This window comes from Xiphias gladius, chromosome 18 (genome assembly GCF_016859285.1).
Source record: "Xiphias gladius isolate SHS-SW01 ecotype Sanya breed wild chromosome 18, ASM1685928v1, whole genome shotgun sequence".
NCBI lineage: Eukaryota > Metazoa > Chordata > Actinopteri > Istiophoriformes > Xiphiidae > Xiphias > Xiphias gladius.
This window is the reverse complement of record NC_053417.1, coordinates 10,201,946-10,207,945: the sequence shown is the minus strand read 5'-3', so window position 1 is coordinate 10,207,945 and position 6,000 is coordinate 10,201,946.

The window sequence follows — 6,000 nt, the reverse complement described above, 5'->3', positions numbered from 1 at the left end:
TGTAGTGGAATGTGAATAATCTATGTGGAACAGTAGCAGGATGCAACAGTGAGCTCATCTACCTCACTTGTTGCTTTCATGAGTTAATTTGTTCCCTCTGTCTGCATGTGGAAGTAACTTTCCCAAACCTTTTAACTGTGATCCAAAATGTAACATAGATTAATGATAATCTGAACAGCACAAGGCCAGATAGTGAAAAAACTGGCAGTCAAATGTGTGCACCGGCAAACAAAAGACCCAAAGCGTACACTTAATTAAAATTGTTGGAATGTGACCACAGTATCGTCAGTATAATCCTCTTTGAGAAGTTTTTGCACACTCTGTTGAAGATTCCACTTTCTGCTGTCTTTGCCTCTAAATTAAGTATTAAAATATGTTACTGCAATATAAGCCTTGTTGTGGATTATTCCTTATGTAAAACTACACTCCAAGCTTTGTTGTTAATGTGGGCAAACGCATCTCTGACCAGCTCCAGCATCAAATCTCTGCTGTGCCTTTTCTTTTCATCCAGCGTGCAGATTTCAAAGGAATTCTATACGGTGTTGTACCCAGATGTGGAAAATATATGTGGGGTGATATTTGACGCACGGTTGTATCCCAGCAGTATCAGTAACATCAGGGTTGATGTTTCCACGCCAAGACCACGAGTCTCTGTGTCATGTCAAGCGTTCGTGCCGCCTGAATCCTTGGTGCCACAGTGAGAGTCTTCTTTGTTCCAGAATATTAAAATCATCCCCATCAGTCTGCCAGCACACACACACACACACACACACACACACACACACACACACACACACACACACACACACACACACACACACACACACACACACACACACACACACACACACACACACACACACACACACACACAATACCAGCAGTCACCTAGCAGAGGATAACAGCAGGCCTATCTCTCCAATGGCTGCCAGGTCATCTTTCACTGCTGGAGATGTGAGAGAGAGAGAGAGAGAGAGAGAGAGGGGTGGAAGGGGGTGGTGGGGGTGGGGCTGTTGCTAACTGGCACTGAAAGCGAGACAAAAAAGGTATTATTAACAAGCATGAGAAAAAAAAAAACAGACAGAGAGATGAATGGCACAAGAGAAAAAGTTTGAAGGCATAATAGAGAGAGCACAGGCGGACGGAAGGAGAGATGGAGAGAGTGAGTGATGTGACCAGAGATGTCATGTAATTACACTTGCGGCTAAAATAAACCTGTCAGTCACCCCAAGTCTGACTGCCCTGCCAACTCAATTTGCTCATTTTTTGTCTGCCTCACACACTCCTTTCCAAACTTATCCCCAAAACTTCCATCTCCACTCTATAGCATGTTGCATATTATCTTCCACCGTAACACTGAAAAAGTTATTATTCAAACCCTCAGTTCTTAAAAGTGCCTTTTTACCACCCAGTCCTTCCTCTTGCCCAGACTAAACAGCCTCTGCTGGGAGTTTAGCTCTCTTGATTACAGTACAACAAACTTTCTCACGCTGGGAGAAATCAGAGAACAGAAACCCACTTCTGATTATTTGGAACTGTTTGTGACTGATTTTTACAAACCTGTAAATAGACATAGAAAAACAAAAAAACAAAACAAAACAAAACTATTTGTCATTCCTCTCTTCCTCTCTAGTGAGGACAGGTTGCACCTCACGTTGAACAACTAGGGCCGAACAATTCAAACATGACAGAAACTATTCGGACTAAAGCTGAATCTTCCCTTCTTTAATCCTGGGTCATTCATCACTCCTAATACTTTAAAACCCTCTCTAACCTCAGAGTCAAGGCGAGAGAAGTAAAATATCACACAACACCGTATTTCACAGCACAACTTTGAGCTCAACTCCCTGATAAGCTTAGTGCTGTCAGCATCTTGAAACTGTCCATGTAGTTTGCTCTGCAGATGTCTAAGCATTTAAGTAAAACTCACTCATGTGCTATCTTTCATAAAGAAAATCTAAATTTTTATTTTTTTTCCAACAAATGTTTGGGAGATAGTCTTGTAAGTATTCAAGAATAATTTAACAATCGCACTTAATTACATTGTAAACTAAATATAGTTTTATTTTAAATGTTTTTAAATGTTATAGATAATAAGGGTAGAAAGTAAAACTTTCGTTACAACTTTAGTGCCAAGGGATGACTGTTAGTTGTTCGGTCAGTCAGATAAAAAGATATGTTGACAGGTCTGGGTTTTTTTCCAACCTGCCGATAATTGATTACCTGTAATCAGTAAAATGATGGAGTAGAATTCTCAAAGATGTAATCTAACTGTTTGTTACTATTTTGTTTTGGCTCAAACAAATGATACAACGGTGCAGATCAAACAAATTGAAGGGCTTCGGCTAAATTAAGTATACACTCTTCTAACAACACACAAACACACACACAGGCAGATTTATAGGTCTGTTCAGTGTTTTTTCATAGATCAACCCTGAAGCCTAGAAATTGTATTCGTATCCTACTGATAACAGATCGGTTTTGAAGGAAACATAATTTCATCTGGATTAAAGTTTTTTAATGAAAGATTTGTCTAATGACAAAAAGCTTTCTGTTTTAGGATAAAAAAAAAAACAACCTAGAAAGGGACTGATATGTAACTGTAATTTATTGGACTGGCTCCTGGAAAGGACCATGTGTTTGGTACTAATTATCAGGAGAGAGTGTTTAATGAATCCAGTTAATCCGATTTATGGCTAGTGTAACCCAGAGACTCTTTTAGTCGATGCAGCTGAACATGCCAAACTGTAAACTTACTCTTTTTTTGTAGACAGTGGTCATTACTCACAGACAGTAGCTTTTTGTTTTTTTTTCCAATGAAATTCCTTTGGAAATCAATGACTTCTTATAAACTCTACACACCTGCATGCTGTAAGACTCACAAGAAATGTTCTGGATCTTTCTCAAAAACAATTCTCAAAAACACTAAGTTGCTAAGTATCATGTGTGCCATCTCAGACTAGGCAAAACGTTTTACTTGTATATGTAGAACTTATATTTACTCCTGGCTGCAGTGAGTGCGTTAGCTTTAGCATTTGTTTTTTTTGCCACACTCTGCTGAGCCGAGCTAGTCCACAGGAAGATTCTGGACTTTTTGTCTATGTGTATGGCTTTTGTTTTTTAGCAGCCCATGTGTCTATCAGCAGGGAGCCACATCCATATGTGTGTTTTGTGTCCCTTTGTGTTGCAGGCTATGGTCTCCAACTGTCTCACTAAGCCAACAGGAGAGAATGCTCGACAAAAGAATAAAGAAAAATTGAAGCAGAGGGACAGAGAAGGAAGTCACAGAGATGGAGAACAAAGACAGAATGAGAGAGAAAAAAGGGATGGAAAAGCACAGAGAGAAAATAGCCTGAATGGATTTTAGCAACATTGAATTTCCCACATTGGGATTTTCATGGCATCACCACGAGCTATATCAAATCTCTCACCAGTAAGTTATTCTTTGCATACAATCAAAGTTTAGCTCTGTCAGAGAGAGAGAGAGAGAGCAGGTTGGGTTTGTGACAAGAAACAGAACAAAATCTCGACTGACAGGCCGACATTGCCATCCCGAGAGCAATGCTAGTGGCAAAAATCTTAACTCTTGCTAAGTGTCGACTTTATGATCCAGGTTTTTTCCATTAACCATATTGCTGCTATTGATGTGACATTTAAGTAATATGACAACACAGTAAGAACCAAATGCAGGAATTTAGAAGTTGCACATCAAAACACAACCCGCTGCATCATTTAATAAAATCAGTTTGGCAGGGCACACACACACATGCACACACACAAACACAGTAACTTTTTCATTTTCATTCTTCGCTTTACCAATTCCTGCTGTTTCTTTAGACATTATCCAGTGGGACCATTTGTCAGTAATGTTTCTGCTCCTGTGACGTCTATATTCTCTGTGTTTAGCTGTATGTTTTCACAGGAATGTTTGATAAATTTCTGTACTCCAACTTAAACATGGCAAAGGTCTATCGTCAGTTGTCTCTTCTCTTGTAAATTTACTGATGCAGTACACATGTTTCTGCATCTGGACTTCAGTAACAGATATTCAGACTTGGTAACACAGGAATGAACAGTTTGTCTTTCTCTATTGCTTTATCCTCCTGACCTTATTTGTCTTTGTGTTGTTGTAAGAACACACAAGGATCACATCTGTATTTCTGCAATCCTGCTTACGCTCAAAGAGTCTGGAAACTACCAACGTAGAGTTTAGTACTATTTACTTATAATTACTTAGTCAGTTGATTTAAAAAATTGCATCATGTCTTTCTCTCGTTATGTCTTGGACAATTGTAATTTTTTTTTTTACAGAGAGTGTTTTTTACAAAGTTGAGCTATGGAGTCTGAATGATGTGGCACAGAGGTGTCTTTTCAATAGAAACAAAATTGCATTAAAGAATGTAGGGGGATTTTGGACCTTAACCCAATATTAGGAACTAAAAGTCAGTATATCCTGACCTTTGTTGCATCGATTTTGATCATTCTTCTTTTCATTTGTACTCAGAAGTCAGCTTTATGGACATGCAATATGAAACTCTTTTATGGTTCGTAGGCAGAAGGTAGAGGACAGTTAGCAGATGTAAAGGGATGAGGAGAGAGGAGGAGGAGTTGGAAGAGGTGAGTCAGGTTGTAAGGGTAATGAGGGTTCAGTGAACTGCACGGGTAATGAAAAAACATGGAGGGGAGCAGTGAACAGGTGCTGACCATGTGTACAGAGTGTAAAGTAACATACACAGGCACTGAATCTCTGCCTCTCCCACACACACGTTCTTTGACAAAACACAGCACAGGTCTACAAAGTCATGTGTGTGTCTTTCATTTTGTATGTTTGCATTGTGTGTATGTGAACCTCATGAGTGTCGATGCGTGACGGAGTGAGATTGAAGAGGTTCTAAATTCCTACATTTCTATAGGGAGTCTTCTCAATTATTTACTTTCCTTGCTCTGTGCCTTTATTCTGAAAACACACACATACTCTCAAAATGCCTGACAGGTACACACACACACACACACACACACACACACACACACACACACACACACACACACACACACACACACACACACACACACACACACACACACACACACACACAGACACATTACAACTGTTTTGGGAAAGTTCAGGTCCGGAAACACAGCTGTGTGTGTGTCAAACTGTGTGTGACCCTAATAGATTTCTCTTCATGTTAGGGTCAGCGAAGATGAATCCAACCTTTAGAGCAAGGACACTCTGACCCATCATTACTATGCATGCAAAGAAACACATGCACAAACATGTTTGTACTCCCTACTTGTGAGGCTCTTTTTGGCAGCATTCCTAAGCCCCTACCCACTATCCTTAACCATCTCAACTACACACACAGCACCAACACTTGGCCTAAATGTAACTCTACCCTTAAACCCAAGGCCAAGTCTTAACCTTGAACTGGCCCTTTGAAGAAGTGAGGGCTTAATGAAATATACTCACTTGTCATTAATGTCCTCACTGTCAAGGTGCAAAGGCCCATAAAACCACCATTTATAACAGCAAAATTTTGGACCAAATCAACTGATTTGGTGCCGCTGCACCAAGTGGAAACCACTTTGAAGCTGCTGACATTTGAGGAAACTGAGAGAACCAGAGATTACAAGGGAGAAAGATATCATTTAGTTGTATCGGCACATATGAAGATCACTGTTCAGATTCACGGTAAACTACTCTAGATTCCCAGTCGGCTGGCAGACAGGAGTGAAAGGTACAAACAGGTTGAGTTACTGTGTTACCTTATGTCCCATCACTAATTGGACAATAGGAGACCGCAAGTAGTAAATACATCACCAAGTTTCAGGCACCACCTATTTCGTGAGGACAAGAAAATGAATTTCACTGTGCTTCTTTATGGTCTGACCAGGCATTAAATCTCAAATTGGTCCTTACGAAGGCAGAATTAAAGGACGATAAACATAAAAATGTATGTAGTTTGCTAAAAAGTGCTGCACTGCTTTGCTGAAGCCCAT